Source organism: Geotrypetes seraphini, chromosome 19 (genome assembly GCF_902459505.1).
Source record: "Geotrypetes seraphini chromosome 19, aGeoSer1.1, whole genome shotgun sequence".
NCBI classification, from domain to species: domain Eukaryota; kingdom Metazoa; phylum Chordata; class Amphibia; order Gymnophiona; family Dermophiidae; genus Geotrypetes; species Geotrypetes seraphini.
The window spans coordinates 40,913,922-40,940,112 of NC_047102.1; the positions used below are offsets into that span (position 1 = coordinate 40,913,922).

Sequence of the window (26,191 nt, forward strand, 5' to 3'; positions counted from 1 at the left end):
ATAATAATTAAAAACTTTTACAAACATACAAAAAATCAGACCATTTTTACGTACTTAGTTATTAAAACCACAAGGGTACAATAGGAAGGGGGGGAGAACTACAATATTTATTGAGAAAAGGTACATAAAAAGGGAAGTGCATTAGGGTAGGGAGAAGTTAACAGCTTTGCTGGACTTAATCAAATGATTAATTAAAGGCATCTTTAAAAAGAAAACTTTACTTGAGGTCACGTGATGCCATGATCGAGTGAGGACGTTTCCTTACTCGCTCCGGGGCTGCCCTGAATATTTTTAACGCTACGGGACGAGTTCTCCCCCGAGCACTGGTGCGGCGACATTGGGAGACGCTGTACTTATATGGACAAATATCTCACGAGGTCGCAGGACTCCATGCAGGCTAGATCTGCAAGAAAAGATCGCGAACGAGCGCGGCCTGTTGAGGGCAAGATGGCGGCGAGCCCAGCAACTCCGGCTACTCACCTTACAGATGCAGCGCTGGGCGACATTAAAGAGGCGGTCGCGCAAGTCCTGGCCTCAAAACTGGAATCGCTATCGGCTCAAATGTCAAACATCGAAACTCTACTGGCTACAGCAGCGGCTCGCACCACGGAGTTGGAACAGCGGGTATCGAATCTAGAAGACTCCTCTGACACCAGAAATGCAGACTTGAGCACGCTGCAGGCCCAGGTACGCTCCCAAGCGGAAAAACTTGATGACTTGGAGAACCGCTCGCGCCGCTCCAACCTGCGTTTGATGGGAATTCCAGAAACAATTGCGGATCGGCAGCTGCTGGATGTCCTGGAAGGCTGGCTGCGGGATGAATTGCCTTTACCGCCCTCAGTGGGGCCCCTGCGCCTGGAGCGGGCACATCGCTTGGGCCCTCGACCTGGCCTGGAAACACGGCCCCGGGTAGTTATCCTAAAGCTCCTGAATTTTAGACATAAAGTGGAGCTGTTACAGCAATACCGGGCCAAGCGGAATGAGTTGAAATACAATGGAACTTTGATCCGTATTAGTCAAGATTTTTCATTGGCCTTACAAGAAAAGAGGAAGCCCTACTACCCTCTATGTGCTCAGCTATCGGAGCTTAAGCAACGGTTTCAGTTCAACTATCCGGCCTCCCTGAGGATCCAGCACAATGGAGTTTGGAAGTCCTTCCAATCCCCTGAGGCAGCGGCAGACTTCATTAAGCTTCTGGGTAACCCTACATCTGGGGTGGTTTGATTGTTTGAACTTGGGCACAATCTGTGGGTATTATTGAAGTTGCTGTTTGAACCCATATTGTTGAGGGGACTTTGTTCCATTAGCCCCTTGAGGGCCGGTTTTTATGGCTAAAGGGGCGGCCCCGGGTGGGGTGCCTTTCGTGACCTGCACTTATCCCTAATGGTAGGGATTATTGGGCTTGTTGGGGAGACGGGGGGGGGGTTGGGACTTCTGGGTAGTGGCAGCGGTATTTAGGGGGCGTATTATGTTTGTTCTATTTTGTTATCTATGGTTCATGAATGTTTTGGGATCCTGTACATTATGTGAATGGTGTGTGTTTGTGTGGTCTAGGGGTGAGGCTGGGCACCCTAGGACCCTTTTCACTGGAAGGTCTCTTTCTTATGACATGATGAGTGGGGGATGCCATGGGTGATAGGCATTTCCGTATAATTTCTTGGAATGTATCAGGTATTACGTCGCCTGCTAAGCGTACAAAAATATTATCGCAGTTGAAACATCACTCAGCTGACATAGCTTGCTTGCAGGAAACGAGACTCACTGATATAGAACATCAAAAACTGAGAAGGGGTTGGGTTGGGGACGTACACTATGCATCTTCCACAGGGAAGAGGGCGGGGGTGGCTATATTGATTAGAAAGGGCTTACCCTGTACTGTCCAGGTCCTGAGACGGGATCCAAATGGCCGATACTTATTAGTGAAGGTACTCGGACCGGGAGGATCCTTCAGATTATTGGTGGGATATGGCCCCAATGGATACCAACATTCTTACTTTCAAAATTTGGTTAACATATGTTTGCAGAATTCGGGTGACCCACTACTACTAGTGGGTGACCTGAACCAAGTGTTGGACCCTGGGATGGATCGTTCTGGGGGGACGGGTCCCACGGAAGTGCGAAGGACGAAGGGTGTCCCCTATCTGTGTCGGGCTTTGGGGTTGGTGGACCCTTGGAGGTTGCTTCACCCCACCGACAGAGATTATACACATCAGTCTAGAGCCCATGGATCCTTTTCCAGAATTGATTATACCTTACTCTCAGAGAGCATGTTTGCTCGGGTCTCGGAGGCTACAATCGGCCCCCTTGAGATTTCCGACCACCATATGATTTGGTTGGACATAGCGGTGGGGGGCCCCATGGATACTGGGATGGGATGGAGATTTCCTTCTTACCTGCATAATGATTCTCACTTTCGGGAATTTCTGTCCGATAGATGGGAGGATTACTGTTCATATAATGGCCAACATAGGGATCACCCTATATTATTTTGGGACGCGGCGAAGGCGGTGTTACGTGGGGATGTGATTGCCTATGTGACTTCTAGGACCCGGAGAATTGCACAACGTATAGTGCAGCTTGAACGGCAGTCCACACTCCTGAAACGGGAGCTGTTGCATGACCCCACTGTGGCTACCAGAGAGGCGTACACCGCTGCTCTGGCCGAATTGAATTCCCTTATCCATGAGCGGACAAAGACACTATTATTTTTTCGCAAATATCAATTTTATAAACACGGTAACAAAACTGGGAAACTATTAGCATCGATAGCAAAGAGCTGGAAGGGATCTAGATACATTGCCATGATAAAAGAGAGCTCGGGGAAAGTGCTGACGTCAGCGGCGGACATCTCCACATGTTTTAGAAATTATTTTGCAACCTTTTATGCTTCCCCGGGTCCTTATGCTGGACCGGATGTGCAGGATTATTTGGAGGATGCAGGGATGCCCAAATTGTCAGCGGCTCAGATTTCCCGGTTAGATGCTCCTTTACAGCTTCAAGAGGTGTTACAGGCGATCAAAACATTGAAGCCTTGTACTGCCCCCGGTCCGGACGGCTACTCCCCAGAGTTTTATAAGATCCTATCGTCATCCATAGGGGGGTCTCTTTTGAATTATTACTCTGAGGTTCAGACACGTGGCTCTTTTCCGAGGTATGCGAACGAGGCTCTGATTACTTTAATCCCGAAACCATCTAAATCTTCAACTGATATTGAATCCTATAGACCGATATCACTGTTGAATGTTGACTCCAAAATTTTAGCGCGTATTATGGCGGATAGGCTGGCGGCCCTGTTGCCCACCATCATTGTGCCGGAGCAAGTGGGTTTTGTGCGTTCCCGTCAATCGGTAATTAATGTGCGCCGGGTGCTCCTGGCTTACTCTCGAGCTCAACAAGCCAAGTCCCCAGGACTGCTGGTGGGGTTGGACGCGGCGAAAGCCTTCGATAAGGTTAATTGGCACTATCTATTCCAGGTTTTATTACACATGGGATTTCCGGATAGTTATATGGCATTGATTCGTTCACTTTATTCTGGGCCTACGGCATCTATATTGGTTAATGGTGTGCGTTCTACTTCTTTTCCGGTGGGCAGGGGGACGCGACAGGGATGTCCATTGTCACCTCTTTTGTTTTTATTGTACTTAGACCCCTTGTTGCGTACCCTACAAAAAGATGATGAAATTGTGGGGCTCCCGGAGGGATCGTCCCAACTGAGGGTGTTGGCATTTGCAGACGATCTTTTGCTTACGTTGGGCTCTCCGCAACGTTCACTGCCCCGAGCTCTGGAGCTTCTGGATGAGTTTCATTTATACTCTGGTTTAGTGCTTAATAAACAGAAGTCCATGGCAATGTCAACATCACCTGAGGTACGTCTTGAATGGCAGGGAGACTTTCCTTTACAGTGGGCTTCGTCCCAGCTGACATATTTGGGGGTGGTGATCCCTCAGGACCTGGGCAGGCTGTACTCCATTAATATTTCACCTTTACTTCATCGAACAAAGACTATACTTGCGGGTTGGAAGACACTCCCCTTATCCCTCTCAGGGCGAATAGCGTTATACAATATGATACTATTGCCGCAATGGCTCTATATATTACAAATGCTACCCATTATGTTAACACCACCACACTTAACACAACTAAATTCCCACATTACTACATTTTTATGGAAAGGTAAGCGGGCTAGGATAGCCTTGTCCAAGTTGATGTTGCCAAAATGCCGAGGGGGGTTGGGTTTACTGGATATCTCACGATTTGCCCTTGCATGTCAATTAAGACATCTTCATGATTGGTTTTGTAACACTACTTGGTTTTCTTTGCCTGAAAATGAATGCTTTGAATTTAGACCTTATCATTTTAGTTACCTGTTACATGTTAGGCATTTGCCTGATTTGCCATTGCTACATTCACACCCCTTTTTGCAGGTAATGCGTCTGGCTTGGAAGAAATTATGTAAGTTGCTGAAGATCTCTTCTGTTTTAACGCCATATCTCCCTGTGGCTGGCAACGGGGACTTTACTCCAAGCTTGGACTCTGCAATTTTCAGACGTTGGACGACTCTGGGTCTGCATTATGTATCCCAGGTGGTGCAGGATACGGGTGCTCCTACTTCATTTGCTGAACTACAAACACAATTCCATGTGTCACCTGGGGACTGGTTTGCTTTTCGACAACTTTCTCACTACTTACATACTTTGACCCCGGTGCCATTGAGAGAGGAAGTTCAATCTAGTTTACGGGAAGCGCTTGACCTTACTGCACAAGACCATATCCCGTTGAAGTTTTTTCATAGGTTCTTACGGGACCTATCCGGAGAATTGGATTTACTTGCTCTTGCTCAGAAATGGTCAGCTGATCTTCGAGTGCCCATCTCGGACGATGTGTTACGAAAGGGCCTTCGGGTGGGGAACGACTCTACCCTATCCGTAATAGAGAAAGAGCGAAATTACAAATTTCTATTGAGAGCGTTTTATCCCCCCAAGAGAGCTATGACTATGGGGATTAGCGCGACCTCTGGTTGTGGAAAGTGCGCACACCCTATGGCATCTTTTGGACATATGTTTTGGACATGCCCTCTGGTGTCTACCTTCTGGTTAAATTTGGTGTCTGCGGTGGCTGAGCTTTGGGGATGCTCATGGAGGATGCACCCTAGCTTTCTATTTACGTTACAAATCCGTTTCCATCCACCTAAACAGGGGTGTGCGCTTTTCCTCAGAAAGACAATACTCATGGGCAGGAAATGTATACTGATGCAATGGCTCTCGCCTCAACCTCCTTCTCTTCAACAGTGGAGGTCCCTAATGTTACAGCAAATGTTGTTGGAACGCAGGGATCTCGTGGACTTGACAACAAAAAGGGGCAGGTTGTTCCGCCAATGCTGGTATAACTTTAGTTTAACATTTGTCTCGACTATCCACCAGCGAATTTGGGACGTATGACTTGTATATTATTTATTTAATTTGGTTCCTTTTGAACTGTTTGTTTTACCGCTGCTGCTGCCCGGGTGGGGTGGGGTGGGGTGGGATGGGGAAGATTGGGAGGATGGGATTGGGGACAGTTTTGTGATTTAACAAAATGTTCTTGCTTTTTGTATGTTGGAATTGATTTGTTATTTCAATAAATATATTCTAAATAAAAAGAAAACTTTTTTAATTACTTTTAAACTTCTGTATATTTTATTAGGATCTTATATGAGTACATTGACTATGATTTCACTGAATTCAGATGAATGGATTTTTTTTCTAAGCTATGATATACTGTATATTTCTACTAATTCCTATCAATTCAGATACGGACTTGTTTATTCCTAGATTGTTGGAGGCTGTTGAACAGGTCAGATAATGGTCTTTGACATATTGGCTTAAACATAATATATAAAAGACTTTTATGGTTCAGTTTACAAAAAAAACTTATTCCAGCTTCTATTCACATATAACACCACTATGCATCAATGAACTTAGTCAACCTATTCAGTCCACCATGAAGATACTGAGTGTAACCATGAAAGACCAGGTGGATTCCTTAATCAGAAAGGGTTTTTTTCACTCTCTGGAAACTTAGATCCATTAAATCATATTTTGATATGTCAGCATTCAGAACCCTGGTTCAATCCCTCGTACTAAGTCAACTTGACTACTGTAACATTGCCTATTTAGCAATTTCCCAAAAGAATATGCGACGTTTACAATTAATGCAAAATGCAGCGGTCAGACTAATCTACGGGCTACAGAAATTTGATCACGTGACACCATAATAACGATAGTTGCATCGGCTACCGATGGAAGCACGCGTGAAGTTTAAGTTTGCCTGCCTCTGCTTTTAAAGTACTATACGGACTAGCCCCTAAATACATAACTGACCTTTTCTCCTTCTCAGTCAACAGACACAAGAGAAGCTCACATTCAAACTTCGTTTCCCCCCCAGTTAAAGGTTGTAAACTGAAAAAAACACCATGAACACCTTCTCTCACATCAAGCAGCATTATTGGGTAAAGATCTATAACAATTGCTTTTGCCCACTACTTATGAGGAATTCAGGAAGCGTCTAAAAACATACCTGTTCCTAAAGTATCTAGACAACTGGCCCGTACATCTCTTTCTCCTCAATAATGGTTTTCTTGACCTATTAATCACTTTCTTCCACCACTCTTAAGTTTAATCAATTTGTACCTTTGTTTAATCTTTTGTAAACCGCATAGAACTTCACGGTACTGCAGTATATAAACTGTTATTATTATTATTATATAGCACAGTTACTTACCGTAACAGGTGTTATCCAGGGACAGCAGGCAGCTTTGCTCACATATGGGTGACGTCACCGACGGAGCCCGGATGCGGAAGCTCACAAGCAGACTTGTTTGTAGAAACTAGAAGTTTCGAGTCAGCCGTACCACGCATGCGCGAATGCCTTCCCGTCCAGCACAGGGCACGTCTCCTCAGTTCAGATACCTAGCAGAGAAGCCAACTAGGGGAGTTGGGTGGGTTGTGAGAATAGCTGCCTGCTGTCCCTGGATAACACCTTACCTTACAGTACCTTTAAAGGTTTACATAGGCCCATTCATCTATTCTGTTTCAGTAGGGCTCTCAATTCATCTATATATACATCTTGTCTCTTTTTTGGTAATATACTCTCTGCCTCATTGAATTGTAATTCTCTCTCTTTCATTTAAAAGTGTTTTTGTACTTTTCAAATAGTATTTGGAATTTCGACTGTTACTCATAATGCTGTACTTTTAAAGGCCTCTCTCTTCTTTCCTCACCAGCCCTGTCTCCACAGATTCATTGACTGACAGGGTTTTCACCCAACCCGGCTTCACACATCCCTACGATCAACTCACTCCCTACCAAAATCCCTGAGCCCAGCTAGTGGAGCGGAACATTTAAAGGTTTCTAGAACCCCATTCATTCATTCTGTTTCAGTAGGGCTATCATTTGATCTAATATGCACATCTTCTCTCTTTTGATTCATTCACTGTAAGGGTTTTCACCCAACTTGGCTTTACACATCCTAGAGAGCAACTCACTCCCTGCCAAAATCGCTCCCAGCACAGTTGAGTGCTACCTTTAAAGGTTTATATAGCCCCATTTATACATTCTGTTTCAGTAGGGTTTTCAATTCATCTAATATACACATCTTGTCTCTTTTGATTCATTGACTGACAGGATTTTCACCGAACCCGGCTTAAACATCCCTGCAATGAACTCACTCCCGGCCAAAATCCCTGAGCCCAGCTTAGTGGAGTGCTACCTTTAAAGGTTTCTAGAACCCAATTCATTTATTCTATTTCAGTAGGACTATCAATTGATCTAATATACACATCGTCTCTCTTTTGACTGACAGGATTTTCACCCAATCCGGCTTTAAAGTTTAAACTTCCCAGAGATCAACTCACTTCCTTCCAAAATCATTCTTCCCAGCTTAGTGGTGCGGTACCTTTAATGGTTTCTAGAACCCCATTCATTCATTCTGTTTCAGTAGGTATATCATTTGATCTAATGTACACATCTTGTCTCTTTTGATTCATTGACTGACAGAATTTTCACCCAACCAGGCTTTAGACATCCCTACGATCAACTCACTATCTGCTAAAATCCCTGAGCCCAGCTTAGTGGAGCAGTACATTTAAAGGTTTCCAGAATCCCATTCATTTCTTCTGTTTCAGTAGGGCTATCAATTGATCTAATATACACATCTTCTCTGTTTTGATTCATTGCCTGCCATGGTTTCCACCCAACCCGACTTTACACATCCAAGCGATCAACTTACTCCATGCCAAAATCCCTCCTCCCAGCTCACTGGAGTGGAACCTTAAAATGTTTATATTATCCCATTCATATCTTCTTTTTCACTAGGGATTTCAATTGATCTACACACACATCTTGTCTCTTTTGATTCATTGACTGACAGGATTTTCACCGAACCCGGCTTAAAGATCCCTGCAATCAACTCACTTCCTGCCATAATCTCTCTTCCCAGCTTAGTGGAGCGGTACCTGTAAAAGTTTCTAGAACCCCATTCATTTATTCTGTTTCACTAGGGCTATCAATTGATCTAATGTACACATCTTCTCTCTTTTGATTCATTGACTGACAGGGTTTTCACCCAACCTGGGCTTACACCTCCCTGCGATGAACTCACTCCCTACCAAAATCCCTTCTCCCAGCTCACTGGAGCGGTACCTTTAAAGGTTTATATAGCCCCATTAATACATTCTGTTTCAGAATGGTTTTCAATTGATCTAATGTACATATCTTATCTCTTTTGATTCATTGACTGACAGGATTTTCACCGAACCCGGCTTTAGACATCCCTACGATCAACTCACTACCTGCTAAAATCCCTGAGCCCAGCTTAGTGGAGAGGTAAATTTAAAGGTTTCTAGAATCCCATTCATTTCTTCTGTTTCAGTAGGGCTATCAATTGATCTAATATACACATCTTCTCTGTTTCGATCAATTGACTGCCATGGTTTTCACCCAACCCGACTTTACACATCCAAGCAATCAACTTACTCCATGCCAAAATCCCTTCTCCCAGCTCACTGGAGTGGAACCTTAAAAGGTTTATATTATCCCATTCATATCTTCTTTTTCACTAGGGATTTCAATTGATCTACACACACATCTTGTCTCTTTTGATTCATTGACTGACAAGATTTTCACCGAACCCGGCTTAAAGATCCCTGCAATCAACTCACTTCCTTCCAAAATCATTCTTCCCAGCTTAGTGGTGCGGTACCTTTAATGGTTTCTAGAACCCCATTCATTCATTCTGTTTCAGTAGGTATATCATTTGATCTAATGTACACATCTTGTCTCTTTTGATTCATTGACTGACAGAATTTTCACCCAACCAGGCTTTAGACATCCCTACGATCAACTCACTATCTGCTAAAATCCCTGAGCCCAGCTTAGTGGAGCGGTACATTTAAAGGTTTCTAGAATCCCATTCATTTCTTCTGTTTCAGTAGGGCTATCATTTGATCTAATATACACTTCTCTCTTTTGATTCATTGACTGACAGGGTTTTCATCCAACCCGGCTTAAACATCCCTGCGATCAATCTCTGTTCTCAGCTCAGTGGGGCGGTACCCTTAAAGGTTTATATAGCCCCATTCATCCATTCTGTTTCAGTAGGGTTATCATTTGATCTAATATACACTTCTCTCTTTTGATTCATTGACTGACAGGGTTTTCACCCAACTCGGCTTTATACCTACCGGCGATCAACTCACTCCCTGCCAAAATCCCTCCTCCCGGCTCACTGAAGAGGAACCTTTAAAGGTTTATATAGCCCCATTCATCTCTTCTTTTTAATTAGGGCTTTCAACTACTCTACATACATATCTTCTCTCTTTTGATTCATTGACTAACAGGATTTTCACCAACCCGGCTTTAAGATCCCTGCAATCAACTCACTTCTTGCCAATATTTCTCTTCCCAACTCAATGGGGCGGTACCTTTAAAGGTTTATATAGCTCCATTCATCCATTCTGTTTCAGTAGGGCTATCATTTGATCAAATATACACATCTTGTCTCTTTTGATTCATTGACTGACAGGATTTTCACCCAACCCCACTTAAACATCCCAGCAATCAAATCACTTCCTGCCAAAATCTCTCCTCCCAGCTCAGTGGAGCGGTACCTTTAAAGGTTTATATACTCCCATTCATCCATTCTGTTTCTGTAGCGCTTTCAATTCATCTATATACACATCTTGTCTCTTTTTTGGTAATATATTCTGTGCTTCATTGAATTGTAATTCTCTCTCTTTCATGTAAAAGTGTTTTGTACTTTTCAAATAGTATTTGGAATTTAGACTATTTCTCATAATGCTGTATTTTTAAAGGTCTCTCTCTCATCTTTCCTCAACAGCCCTGTCTCCACTGATTCGTTGACTGACGGGATTTTCACTCATCCGGGCTTTACAGATCACTGCAATCAACTCACTTCCTGCCAAAATCCCTACTCCCAGCTCAGCGAAGAGGTTCCTTTTAAAGGTTTAAAAAGCCCATTCATTCATTCTGTTTCAGTAGGACTATCATTTGATCTAATATACACTTTATCTCTCTTTTGATTTATTGACTGACAGGGTTTTCACCCAATCGGCTTTATACATCCCTGTGATCAACTAACTTCCTGCCAAAATCCCTCCTCCCACGTCAGTGGAGCGGTATCTTTAAAGGTTTTTATAACTCCATTCATCTCTTCTTTTTAATAAGGGCTTTCGACTACTCTACATACATATCTTCTCTCTTTTGATTCATTGACTTACAGGATTTTCACCCAACCTGGCTTAAAGATCCCTGCAATCAACCCAGTTCCTGCCAATATCTCTCTTCCCAACTCAGTGGAGTGAAACCTTTAAAGATTTCTAGAACTCCATTCATTCATTCTGTTTCATGAGGGCTATCATTTGATCTAATATATACATCTTCTCTCTTTTGATTCATTGACTGACAGTATTTTCAGCTAACCCGGCTCTATACCTCCCGGCGATCAACTCACTCCCTGCCAAAATCCCTCCTCCCAGCTCACTGGAGAGGAACCTTTAAAGGTTTATATAGCCCCATTCATCTCTTCTTTTTAATTAGGGCTTTCAACTACTCTACATACATATCTTCTCTCTTTTGATTCTTTGACTAACAGGATTTTCACCCAACCCGGCTTTAAAATCCCTGCAATCAACTCACTTCCTGCCAATATCTCTCTTCCCAACTCAGTGGGGCGGTACCTTTAAAGGTTTATACAGCTCCATTCATGCATTCTGTTTCAGTAAGGCTATCATTTGATCAAATATTCACATCTGGTCTCTTTTGATTCATTGACTGACAGGATTTTCACCCAAACGGCTTTACACATCCCTGCGATCAACTAACTTCCTGCCCAAATCCCTCCTCCCACGTCAGTGGAGCGGTAACTTTAAAGGTTTATATAGCCCCATTCATCTCTTCTTTTTAACTAGGGCTTTCAAATACTCTACATACATATCTTCTCTCTTTTGATTCATTGACTTACAGGATTTTCACCCAACACGGCTTAAAGATCCCTGCAATCTACTCAGTTCCTGCCAATATCTCTCTTCCCAACTCAGTGGAGTGAAACCATTAAAGGTTTCTAGAACCCCATTCATTCATTCTGTTTCACTAGTGCTATCATTTGATCTAATATATACATCTTCTCTCTTTTGATTCATTGACTGACAGGATTTTCACCTAACTCGGCTTAAACATCTCTGCGATCAACTCACTCCTTGCCAAAATGCCTCTTCCCAGCTCAGTAGAGCGGTACCTTTAAAGGTTTAAAGAGCCCCATTCATTTATTCTGTTTCAGTAGGGCTATCATTTGATCTAATATACACTTATTCTCTCTCTTGATTCATTGACTGACAGGGTTCTCATCCAACCCGGCTTAAACACCCCTGCGATCAATCTCTGTTCTCAGCTCAGTGGGGCGGTACCTTTAAAGGTTTATATAGCCCCATTTATCCATTCTATTTCAGTAGGGCTATCATTTGAACTCATATACACATCTTGTCTCTTTTGATTCATTGACTGACAGGATTTTCACACAACCCGGCTTAAACATCCCTGTGATCAACTCACTCCCGTCTAAAATCTCTGTTCTCAACTCATGGGGCGGTACCTTTAAAGGTTTATATAGCCCCATTCATCCATTCTGTTTCACTAGGGCTATCATTTGATCTAATATACACATCTCTCTTTTGATTCATTGACTGACAGGGTTTTCACCCAACTCGGCTTTATACCTATCGGCGATCAACTCACTCCCTACCAAAATCCCTCCTCTCAGCTCACTGAAGAGGAACTTTTAGAGATTTATATAGCCCCATTTATCTCTTCTTTTTAATTAGGGCTTTCAACTACTCTACATACATATCTTCTCTCTTATGATTCATTGACTAACAGGATTTTCATCTAACCAGGCTTTAAGATCCCTGCAATCAACTCACTTCCTGCCAATATCTCTCTTCCCAACTCAGTGGGGCGGTACCTTTAAAGGTTTATATAGCCCCATTCATCCATTCTGTTTCAGTAGGGCTATCATTTGATCAAATATACATATCTTGTCTCTTTTGATTCATTGACTGACAGGATTTTCACCCAACCCGGCTTAAACATCCCTGCAATCAATCTCTGTTCTTAGCTCAGTGGGGCGGTACCTTTAAAGGTTTATATAGCCCCATTCATCCATTCTGTTTCAGTAGGGCTATCATTTGATCTAATGTACACTTCTCTCTTTTGATTCATTGACTGACAGGGTTTTCATCCAACCAGGCTTAAACATCCCTGCAATCAATCTCTGTTCTTAGCTCAGTGGGGCGGTACCCTTAAAGGTTTATATAGCCCCATTCATCCACTCTGTTTCAGTAGGGCTATCATTTGATCTAATATACACTTCTCTCTTTTGATTCATTGACTGACAGGGTTTTCACCCAACTCGGCTTTATACCTACCGGCGATCAACTCACTCCCAGCCAAAATCCCTCCTCCCGGCTCACTGAAGAGGAACCTTTAAAGGTTTATATAGCCCCATTCATCTCTTATTTTTAATTAGAGCTTTCAACTACTCTACATACATATCTTCTCTCTTTTGATTCATTGACTAACAGGATTTTCACCAACCCGGCTTTAAGATCCCTGCAATCAACTCACTTCTTGCCAATATTTCTCTTCCCAACTCAATGGGGCGGTACCTTTAAAGGTTTATATAGCTCCATTCATCCATTCTGTTTCAGTAGGGCTATCATTTGATCAAATATACACATCTTGTCTCTTTTGATTCATTGACTGACAGGATTTTCACCCAACCCCACTTAAACATCCCAGTAATCAAATCACTTCCTGCCAAAATCTCTCCTCCCAGCTCAGTGGAGCGGTACCTTTAAAGGTTTATATACTCCCATTCATCCATTCTGTTTCTGTAGCGCTTTCAATTCATCTATATACACATCTTGTCTCTTTTTTGGTAATATATTCTGTGCTTCATTGAATTGTAATTCTCTCTCTTTCATGTAAAAGTGTTTTGTACTTTTCAAATAGTATTTGGAATTTAGACTATTTCTCATAATGCTGTATTTTTAAAGGTCTCTCTCTCATCTTTCCTCAACAGCCCTGTCTCCACTGATTCGTTGACTGACGGGATTTTCACTCATCCGGGCTTTACAGATCACTGCAATCAACTCACTTCCTGCCAAAATCCCTACTCCCAGCTCAGCGAAGAGGTTCCTTTTAAAGGTTTAAAAAGCCCATTCATTCATTCTGTTTCAGTAGGACTATCATTTGATCTAATATACACTTTATCTCTCTTTTGATTTATTGACTGACAGGGTTTTCACCCAATCGGCTTTATACATCCCTGTGATCAACTAACTTCCTGCCAAAATCCCTCCTCCCACGTCAGTGGAGCGGTATCTTTAAAGGTTTTTATAACTCCATTCATCTCTTCTTTTTAATAAGGGCTTTCGACTACTCTACATACATATCTTCTCTCTTTTGATTCATTGACTTACAGGATTTTCACCCAACCTGGCTTAAAGATCCCTGCAATCAACCCAGTTCCTGCCAATATCTCTCTTCCCAACTCAGTGGAGTGAAACCTTTAAAGATTTCTAGAACTCCATTCATTCATTCTGTTTCATGAGGGCTATCATTTGATCTAATATATACATCTTCTCTCTTTTGATTCATTGACTGACAGTATTTTCAGCTAACCCGGCTCTATACCTCCCGGCGATCAACTCACTCCCTGCCAAAATCCCTCCTCCCAGCTCACTGGAGAGGAACCTTTAAAGGTTTATATAGCCCCATTCATCTCTTCTTTTTAATTAGGGCTTTCAACTACTCTACATACATATCTTCTCTCTTTTGATTCTTTGACTAACAGGATTTTCACCCAACCCGGCTTTAAAATCCCTGCAATCAACTCACTTCCTGCCAATATCTCTCTTCCCAACTCAGTGGGGCGGTACCTTTAAAGGTTTATACAGCTCCATTCATGCATTCTGTTTCAGTAAGGCTATCATTTGATCAAATATTCACATCTGGTCTCTTTTGATTCATTGACTGACAGGATTTTCACCCAAACGGCTTTACACATCCCTGCGATCAACTAACTTCCTGCCCAAATCCCTCCTCCCACGTCAGTGGAGCGGTAACTTTAAAGGTTTATATAGCCCCATTCATCTCTTCTTTTTAACTAGGGCTTTCAAATACTCTACATACATATCTTCTCTCTTTTGATTCATTGACTTACAGGATTTTCACCCAACACGGCTTAAAGATCCCTGCAATCTACTCAGTTCCTGCCAATATCTCTCTTCCCAACTCAGTGGAGTGAAACCATTAAAGGTTTCTAGAACCCCATTCATTCATTCTGTTTCACTAGTGCTATCATTTGATCTAATATATACATCTTCTCTCTTTTGATTCATTGACTGACAGGATTTTCACCTAACTCGGCTTAAACATCTCTGCGATCAACTCACTCCCTGCCAAAATGCCTCTTCCCAGCTCAGTAGAGCGGTACCTTTAAAGGTTTAAAGAGCCCCATTCATTTATTCTGTTTCAGTAGGGCTATCATTTGATCTAATATACACTTATTCTCTCTCTTGATTCATTGACTGACAGGGTTCTCATCCAACCCGGCTTAAACACCCCTGCGATCAATCTCTGTTCTCAGCTCAGTGGGGCGGTACCTTTAAAGGTTTATATAGCCCCATTTATCCATTCTATTTCAGTAGGGCTATCATTTGAACTCATATACACATCTTGTCTCTTTTGATTCATTGACTGACAGGATTTTCACACAACCCGGCTTAAACATCCCTGTGATCAACTCACTCCCGTCTAAAATCTCTGTTCTCAACTCATGGGGCGGTACCTTTAAAGGTTTATATAGCCCCATTCATCCATTCTGTTTCACTAGGGCTATCATTTGATCTAATATACACATCTCTCTTTTGATTCATTGACTGACAGGGTTTTCACCCAACTCGGCTTTATACCTATCGGCGATCAACTCACTCCCTACCAAAATCCCTCCTCTCAGCTCACTGAAGAGGAACTTTTAGAGATTTATATAGCCCCATTTATCTCTTCTTTTTAATTAGGGCTTTCAACTACTCTACATACATATCTTCTCTCTTATGATTCATTGACTAACAGGATTTTCATCTAACCAGGCTTTAAGATCCCTGCAATCAACTCACTTCCTGCCAATATCTCTCTTCCCAACTCAGTGGGGCGGTACCTTTAAAGGTTTATATAGCCCCATTCATCCATTCTGTTTCAGTAGGGCTATCATTTGATCAAATATACACATCTTGTCTCTTTTGATTCATTGACTGACAGGATTTTCACCCAACCCGGCTTAAACATCCCTGCAATCAATCTCTGTTCTTAGCTCAGTGGGGCGGTACCCTTAAAGGTTTATATAGCCCCATTCATCCATTCTGTTTCAGTAGGGCTATCATTTGATCTAATGTACACTTCTCTCTTTTGATTCATTGACTGACAGGGTTTTCATCCAACCAGGCTTAAACATCCCTGCAATCAATCTCTGTTCTTAGCTCAGTGGGGCGGTACCCTTAAAGGTTTATATAGCCCCATTCATCCACTCTGTTTCAGTAGGGCTATCATTTGATCTAATATACACTTCTCTCTTTTGATTCATTGACTGACAGGGTTTTCACCCAACTCGGCTTTATACCTACCGGCGATCAACTCACTCCCAGCCAAAATCCCTCCTCCCGGCTCACTGAAGAGGAACCTTTAAAGGTTTATATAGCCCCATTCATCTCTTATTTTTAATTAGAGCTTTCAACTACTCTACATACATATCTTCTCTCTTTTGATTCATTGACTAACAGGATTTTCACCAACCCGGCTTTAAGATCCCTGCAATCAACTCACTTCTTGCCAATATTTCTCTTCCCAACTCAATGGGGCGGTACCTTTAAAGGTTTATATAGCTCCATTCATCCATTCTGTTTCAGTAGGGCTATCATTTGATCAAATATACACATCTTGTCTCTTTTGATTCATTGACTGACAGGATTTTCACCCAACCCCACTTAAACATCCCAGTAATCAAATCACTTCCTGCCAAAATCTCTCCTCCCAGCTCAGTGGAGCGGTACCTTTAAAGGTTTATATACTCCCATTCATCCATTCTGTTTCTGTAGCGCTTTCAATTCATCTATATACACATCTTGTCTCTTTTTTGGTAATATATTCTGTGCTTCATTGAATTGTAATTCTCTCTCTTTCATGTAAAAGTGTTTTGTACTTTTCAAATAGTATTTGGAATTTAGACTATTTCTCATAATGCTGTATTTTTAAAGGTCTCTCTCTCATCTTTCCTCAACAGCCCTGTCTCCACTGATTCGTTGACTGGCGGGATTTTCACTCATCCGGGCTTTACAGATCACTGCAATCAACTCACTTCCTGCCAAAATCCCTCCTCCCACGTCAGTGGAGCGGTATCTTTAAAGGTTTTTATAACTCCATTCATCTCTTCTTTTTAATAAGGGCTTTCGACTACTCTACATACATATCTTCTCTCTTTTGATTCATTGACTTACAGGATTTTCACCCAACCTGGCTTAAAGATACCTGCAATCAATCCAGTTCCTGCCAATATCTCTCTTCCCAACTCAGTGGAGTGAAACCTTTAAAGATTTCTAGAACTCCATTCATTCATTCTGTTTCATGAGGGCTATCATTTGATCTAATATATACATCTTCTCTCTTTTGATTCATTGACTGACAGTATTTTCAGCTAACCCGGCTTAAACATCTGTGCGATCAACACACTCTCTGCAAAAATCCCTCTTCCCAGCTCAGTGGAGAGGTACCTTTAAAGGTTTAAAGAGCCCCATTCATCCATTCTGTTTCAGTAGGACTATCATTTGATCTAATATACACTTCTCTCTTTTGATTCATTGACTGACAGGGTTTTCACCCAACTCGGCTCTATACCTCCCGGCGATCAACTCACTCCCTGCCAAAATCCCTCCTCCCAGCTCACTGGAGAGGAACCTTTAAAGGTTTATATAGCCCCATTCATCTCTTCTTTTTAATTAGGGCTTTCAACTACTCTACATACATATCTTCTCTCTTTTGATTCATTGACTAACAGGATTTTCACCCAACCCGGCTTAAACATCCCTGCGATCAACTCACTCCCTGCTAAATCACTGTTCTCAGCTCAGTGGGGCGGTACCTTTAAAGGTTTATATAGCCCCATTCATCCATTCTGTTTCAGTAGGGCTATCATTTGATCTAATATACACTTCTCTCTTTTGATTCATTGACTGACAGGGTTTTCATCCAACCCGGCTTAAACATCCCAGCAATCAATCTCTGTTCTTAGCTTAGTGGGGCGGAACCTTTAAAGGTTTATATAGCCCCATTCATCCATTCTGTTTCAGTAGGGCTATCATTTGATCTAATATACACTTCTCTCTTTTGATTCATTGAATGACAGGGTTTTCACACAACTCGGCTTTATACCTACCGGCGATCAACTCACTCCCTGCCAAAATCCCTCCTCCCGGCTCACTGAAGAGGAACCTTTAAAGGTTTATATAGCCCCATTCATCTCTTCTTTTTAATTAGGGCTTTCAACTACTCTACATACATACCTTCTCTCTTTTGATTCATTGACTAACAGGATTTTCACCCAACCCGGCTTTAAAATCCCTGCAATCGACTCACTTCCTGCCAATATCTCTCTTCCCAACTCAGTGGGGCGGTACCTTTAAAAGTTTATACAGCTCCATTCATCCATTCTGTTTCAGTAGGGCTATCATTTGATCAAATATTCACATCTGGTCTCTTTTGATTCATTGACTGACAGGATTTTCACCCAAACGGCTTTACACATCCCTGCGATCAACTAACTTCCTGCCCAAATCCCTCCTCCCACGTCAGTGGAGCGGTAACTTTAAATAGTTTATATAGCCCCATTCATCTCTTCTTTTTAACTAGGGCTTTCAAATACTCTACATACATATCTTCTCTCTTTTGATTCATTGACTTACAGGATTTTCACCCAACCCGGCTTAAAGATCCCTGCAATCTACTCAGTTCCTGCCATTATCTCTCTTCCCAACTCAGTGGAGTGAAACCATTAAAGGTTTCTAGAACCCCATTCATTCATTCTGTTTCACTAGTGCTATCATTTGATCTAATATATACATCTTCTCTCTTTTGATTCATTGACTGACAGGATTTTCACCTAACTCGGCTTAAACATCTCTGCGATCAACTCACTCCCTGCCAAAATGCCTTTTCCCAGCTCAGTAGAGCGGTACCTTTAAAGGTTTAAAGAGCCCCATTCATTTATTCTGTTTCAGTAGGGCTATCATTTGATCTAATATACACTTATTCTCTCTCTTGATTCATTGACTGACAGGGTTCTCATCCAACCCGGCTTAAACACCCCTGCGATCAATCTCTGTTCTCAGCTCAGTGGGGCGGTACCTTTAAAGGTTTATATAGCCCCATTCATCCATTCTGTTTCACTAGGGCTATCATTTGATCTAATATACACTTCTCTCTTTTGATTCATTGACTGACAGGGTTTTCATCCAACCCGGCTTAAACATCCCTGCAATCAATCTCTGTTCTTAGCTCAGTGGGGCGGTACCCTTAAAGGTTTATATAGCCCCATTCATCCACTCTGTTTCAGTAGGGCTATCATTTGATCTAATATACACTTCTCTCTTTTGATTCATTGACTGACAGGGTTTTCATCCAACCCGGCTTAAACATCCCTGCAATCAATCTCTGTTCTTAGCTTACTGGGGGGGAACCTTTAAAGGTTTATATAGCCCCATTCATCCATTCTGTTTCAGTAGGGTTATCATTTGATCTAATATACACTTCTCTCTTTTGATTCATTGACTGACAGGGTTTTCACCCAACTCGGCTTTATACCTACCGGCGATCAACTCACTCCCTGCCAAAATCCCTCCTCCCGGCTCACTGAAGAGGAACCTTTAAAGGTTTATATAGCCCCATTCATCTCTTCTTTTTAATTAGGGCTTTCAACTACTCTACATACATATCTTCTCTCTTTTGATTCATTGACTAACAGGATTTTCACCCAACCCGGCTTTAAGATCCCTGCAATCAACTCACTTCTTGCCAATATTTCTCTTCCCAACTCAATGGGGCGGTACCTTTAAAGGTTTATATAGCTCCATTCATCCATTCTGTTTCAGTAGGGTTATCATTTGATCAAATATACACATCTTGTCTCTTTTGATTCATTGACTGACAGGATTTTCACCCAACCCGGCTTAAACATACCTGCGATCAACTCACTCCCTGCTAAAATATTTGTTCTCAGCTCAGTGGGGCGGTACCCTTAAAGGTTTATATAGCCCCATTCATCCACTCTGTTTCAGTAGGGCTATCATTTGATCTAATATACACATCTCTCTTTTGATTCATTGACTGACATGATTTTCACCCAACCCGGCTTAAAGATCCCTGCAATCAAATCACTTCCTGCCAATATCTCTCTTCCCAACTCAGTGGAGTGAAACCTTTAAAGGTTTCTAGAACACCATTCATTCATTCTGTTTCACTAGTGCTATCATTTAATCTAATATATACAACTTCTCTCTTTTGATTCATTGACTGACAGGATTTTCACCTAACTCGGCTTAAACATCTCTGCGATCAACTCACTCCCTGCCAAAATTCCTCTTCCCAGCTCAGTAGAGCGGTACCTTTAAAGGTTTAAAGAGCCCCATTCATTCATTTTGTTTAAGTAGGGCTATCATTTGATCTAATATACACTTCTTCTCTCTCTTGATTCATTGACTGACAGGGTTTTCATTCAAACCGGCTTAAACATCCCGGCGATCAATCTCTGTTCTCAGCTCAGTGGGGCGGTACCTTTAAAGGTTTATATAGCCCCATTTATCCATTCTATTTCAGTAGGGCTATCATTTGAACTCATATACACATCTTGTCTCTTTTGATTCATTGACTGACAGGATTTTCACACAACCCGGCTTAAACATCCCTGTGATCAACTCACTCCCGTCTAAAATCTCTGTTCTCAACTCATGGGGCGGTACCTTTAAAGGTTTATATAGCCCCATTCATCCATTCTGTTTCACTAGGGCTATCATTTGATCTAATATACACATCTCTCTTTTGATTCATTGACTGACAGGGTTTTCACCCAACTCGGCTTTATACCTATCGGCGATCAACTCACTCCCTGCCAAAATCCCTCCTCTCAGCTCACTGAAGAGGAACTTTTAGAGATTTATATAGCCCCATTTATCTCTTCTTTTTAATTAGGGCTTTCAACTACTCTACATACATATCTTCTCTCTTATGATTCATTGACTAACAGGATTTTCATCTAACCAGGCTTTAAGATCCCTGCAATCAACTCACTTCCTGCCAATATCTCTCTTCCCAACTCAGTGGGGCGGTACCTTTAAAGGTTTATATAGCCCCATTCATCCATTCTGTTTCAGTAGGGCTATCATTTGATCAAATATACACATCTTGTCTCTTTTGATTCATTGACTGACAGGATTTTCACCCAACCCGGCTTAAACATCCCTGCAATCAATCTCTGTTCTTAGCTCAGTGGGGCGGTACCTTTAAAGGTTTATATAGCCCCATTCATCCATTCTGTTTCAGTAGGGCTATCATTTGATCTAATGTACACTTCTCTCTTTTGATTCATTGACTGACAGGGTTTTCATCCAACCCGGCTTAAACATCCCTGCAATCAATCTCTGTTCTTAGCTCAGTGGGGCGGTACCCTTAAAGGTTTATATAGCCCCATTCATCCACTCTGTTTCAGTAGGGCTATCATTTGATCTAATATACACTTCTCTCTTTTGATTCATTGACTGACAGGGTTTTCACCCAACTCGGCTTTATACCTACCGGCGATCAACTCACTCCCAGCCAAAATCCCTCCTCCCGGCTCACTGAAGAGGAACCTTTAAAGGTTTATATAGCCCCATTCATCTCTTATTTTTAATTAGAGCTTTCAACTACTCTACATACATATCTTCTCTCTTTTGATTCATTGACTAACAGGATTTTCACCAACCCGGCTTTAAGATCCCTGCAATCAACTCACTTCTTGCCAATATTTCTCTTCCCAACTCAATGGGGCGGTACCTTTAAAGGTTTATATAGCTCCATTCATCCATTCTGTTTCAGTAGGGCTATCATTTGATCAAATATACACATCTTGTCTCTTTTGATTCATTGACTGACAGGATTTTCACCCAACCCCACTTAAACATCCCAGTAATCAAATCACTTCCTGCCAAAATCTCTCCTCCCAGCTCAGTGGAGCGGTACCTTTAAAGGTTTATATACTCCCATTCATCCATTCTGTTTCTGTAGCGCTTTCAATTCATCTATATACACATCTTGTCTCTTTTTTGGTAATATATTCTGTGCTTCATTGAATTGTAATTCTGTCTCTTTCATGTAAAAGTGTTTTGTACTTTTCAAATAGTATTTGGAATTTAGACTATTTCTCATAATGCTGTATTTTTAAAGGTCTCTCTCTCATCTTTCCTCAACAGCCCTGTCTCCACTGATTCGTTGACTGGCGGGATTTTCACTCATCCGGGCTTTACAGATCACTGCAATCAACTCACTTCCTGCCAAAATCCCTACTCCCAGCTCAGCGAAGAGGTTCCTTTTAAAGGTTTAAAAAGCCCCATTCATTCATTCTGTTTCAGTAGGACTATCATTTGATCTAATATACACTTTATCTCTCTTTTGATTTATTGACTGACAGGGTTTTCACCCAAACGGCTTTATACATCCCTGCGATCAACTAACTTCCTGCCAAAATCCCTCCTCCCACGTCAGTGGAGCGGTATCTTTAAAGGTTTTTATAACTCCATTCATCTCTTCTTTTTAATAAGGGCTTTCGACTACTCTACATACATATCTTCTCTCTTTTGATTCATTGACTTACAGGATTTTCACCCAACCTGGCTTAAAGATCCCTGCAATCAACCCAGTTCCTGCCAATATCTCTCTTCCCAACTCAGTGGAGTGAAACCTTTAAAGATTTCTAGAACCCCATTCATTCATTCTGTTTCATGAGGGCTATCATTTGATCTAATATATACATCTTCTCTCTTTTGATTCATTGACTGACAGTATTTTCAGCTAACCCGGCTTAAACATCTGTGCGATCAACTCACTCTCTGCAAAAATCCCTCTTCCCAGCTCAGTGGAGAGGTACCTTTAAAGGTTTAAAGAGCCCCATTCATCCATTCTGTTTCAGTAGGACTATCATTTGATCTAATATACACTTCTCTCTTTTGATCCATTGACTGACAGGGTTTTCACCCAACTCGGCTCTATACCTCCCGGCGATCAACTCACTCCCTGCCAAAATCCCTCCTCCCAGCTCACTGGAGAGGAACCTTTAAAGGTTTATATAGCCCCATTCATCTCTTCTTTTTAATTAGGGCTTTCAACTACTCTACATACATATCTTCTCTCTTTTGATTCATTGACTAACAGGATTTTCACCCAACCCGGCTTAAACATCCCTGCGATCAACTCACTCCCTGCTAAATCACTGTTCTCAGCTCAGTGGGGCGGTACCTTTAAAGGTTTATATAGCCCCATTCATCCATTCTGTTTCAGTAGGGCTATCATTTGATCTAATATACACTTCTCTCTTTTGATTCATTGACTGACAGGGTTTTCATCCAACCCGGCTTAAACATCCCAGCAATCAATCTCTGTTCTTAGCTTAGTGAGGCGGAACCTTTAAAGGTTTATATAGCCCCATTCATCCATTCTGTTTCAGTAGGGCTATCATTTGATCTAATATACACTTCTCTCTTTTGATTCATTGAATGACAGGGTTTTCACACAACTCGGCTTTATACCTACCGGCGATCAACCCACTCCCTGCCAAAATCCCTCCTCCCGGCTCACTGAAGAGGAACCTTTAAAGGTTTATATAGCCCCATTCATCTCTTCTTTTTAATTAGGGCTTTCAACTACTCTACATACATACCTTCTCTCTTTTGATTCATTGACTAACAGGATTTTCACCCAACCCGGCTTTAAAATCCCTGCAATCGACTCACTTCCTGCCAATATCTCTCTTCCCAACTCAGTGGGGCGGTACCTTTAAAGGTTTATACAGCTCCATTCATCCATTCTGTTTCAGTAGGGCTATCATTTGATCAAATATTCACATCTGGTCTCTTTTGATTCATTGACTGACAGGATTTTCACCCAAACGGCTTTACACATCCCTGCGATCAACTAACTTCCTGCCCAAATCCCTCCTCCCACGTCAGTGGAGCGGTAACTTTAAATAGTTTATATAGCCCCATTCATCTCTTCTTTTTAACTAGGGCTTTCAAATACTCTACATACATATCTTCTCTCTTTTGATTCATTGACTTACAGGATTTTCACCCAACCCGGCTTAAAGATCCCTGCAATCTACTCAGTTCCTGCCATTATCTCTCTTCCCAACTCAGTGGAGTGAAACCATTAAAGGTTTCTAGAACCCCATTCATTCATTCTGTTTCACTAGTGCTATCATTTGATCTAATATATGCATCTTCTCTCTTTTGATTCATTGACTGACAGGATTTTCACCTAACTCGGCTTAAACATCTCTGCGATCAACTCACTCCCTGCCAAAATGCCTCTTCCCAGCTCAGTAGAGCGGTACCTTTAAAGGTTTAAAGAGCCCTATTCATTCATTCTGTTTCATTAGGGCTATCATTTGATCTAATATACACTTATTCTCTCTCTTGATTCATTGACTGACAGGGTTCTCATCCAACCCGGCTTAAACACCCCTGCGATCAATCTCTGTTCTCAGTTTAGTGGGGCGGTACCTTTAAAGGTTTATATAGCCCCATTCATCCACTCTGTTTCAGTAGGGCTATCATTTGATCTAATATACACTTCTCTCTTTTGATTCATTGACTGACAGGGTTTTCACCCGACTCGGCTTTATACCTACCGGCGATCAACTCACTCCCTGCCAAAATCCCTCCTCCCGGCTCACTGAAGAGGAACCTTTAAAGGTTTATATAGCCCCATTTATCTCTTCTTTTTAATTAGGGCTTTCAACTACTCTACATACATATCTTCTCTCTTTTGATTCATTGACTAACAGGATTTTCACCCAACCCGGCTTTAAGATCCCTGCAATCAACTCACTTCTTGCCAATATTTCTCTTCCCAACTCAATGGGGCGGTACCTTTAAAGGTTTATATAGCTCCATTCATCCATTCTGTTTCAGTAGGGCTATCATTTGATCAAATATACACATCTTGTCTCTTTTGATTCATTGACTGACAGGATTTTCACCCAACCCGGCTTAAACATACCTGCGATCAACTCACTCCCTGCTAAAATATTTGTTCTCAGCTCAGTGGGGCGGTACCCTTAAAGGTTTATATAGCCCCATTCATCCACTCTGTTTCAGTAGGGCTATCATTTGATCTAATATACACATCTCTCTTTTGATTCATTGACTGACAGGATTTTCACCCAACCCGGCTTAAAGATCCCTGCAATCAACTCACTTCCTGCCAATATCTCTCTTCCCAACTCAGTGGAGTGAAACCTTTAAAGGTTTCTAGAACACCATTCATTCATTCTGTTTCACTAGTGCTATCATTTAATCTAATATATACAACTTCTCTCTTTTGATTCATTGACTGACAGGATTTTCACCTAACTCGGCTTAAACATCTCTGCGATCAACTCACTCCCTGCCAAAATTCCTCTTCCCAGCTCAGTAGAGCGGTACCTTTAAAGGATTAAAGAGCCCCATTCATTCATTTTGTTTAAGTAGGGCTATCATTTGATCTAATATACACTTCTTCTCTCTCTTGATTCATTGACTGACAGGGTTTTCATCCAAACCGGCTTAAACATCCCGGCGATCAATCTCTGTTCTCAGCTCAGTGGGGCGGTACCTTTAAAGGTTTATATAGCCCCATTCATCCATTCTGTTTCACTAGGGCTATCATTTGATCTAATATACACTTCTCTCTTTTGATTCATTGACTGACAGGGTTTTCATACAACCCGGCTTAAACATCCCTGCAATCAATCTCTGTTCTTAGCTCAGTGGGGCGGTACCCTTAAAGGTTTATATAGCCCCATTCATCCACTCTGTTTCAGTAGGGCTATCATTTGATCTAATATACACTTCTCTCTTTTGATTCATTGACTGACAGGGTTTTCACCCAACTCGGCTTTATACCTACCGGCGATCAACTCACTCCCTGCCAAAATCCCTCCTCCCGGCTCACTGAAGAGGAACCTTTAAAGGTTTATATAGCCCCATTCATCTCTTCTTTTTAATTAGGGCTTTCAACTACTCTACATACATATCTTCTCTCTTTTGATTCATTGACTAACAGGATTTTCACCCAACCCGGCTTTAAGATCCCTGCAATCAACTCACTTACTGCCAATATCTCTCTTCCCAACTCAGTGGAGTGAAACCTTTAAAGGTTTCTAGAACATCATTCATTCATTCTGTTTCACTAGTGCTATCATTTAATCTAATATATACAACTTCTCTCTTTTGATTCATTGACTGACAGGATTTTAACCTAACTCGGCTTAAACATCTCTGCGATCAACTCACTCCCTGCCA

General features: G+C 41.8%; 1 long non-coding RNA gene across 16 annotated transcripts in view; it reads left to right on the forward strand.

The window, feature by feature from the left end:
• Positions 1-26,191, forward strand: part of LOC117352217 — a 110,450-nt gene that overhangs the window by 14,880 nt on the left and 69,379 nt on the right. For 14 of the 16 annotated variants that reach the window (XR_004537621.1, XR_004537617.1, XR_004537610.1 and 11 more), the window contains exons 4-8: positions 10,375-10,499; positions 10,592-10,684; positions 13,633-13,757; positions 16,891-17,014; positions 22,106-22,230. This is a non-coding gene — a long non-coding RNA (uncharacterized LOC117352217). Of the gene's footprint in view, positions 1-10,374; positions 10,500-10,591; positions 10,685-13,632; positions 13,758-16,890; positions 17,015-22,105; positions 22,231-22,323; positions 22,417-26,191 lie in introns of all 16 variants that reach the window. The other 2 variants (XR_004537615.1, XR_004537624.1) reach the window with 2 other exon arrangements.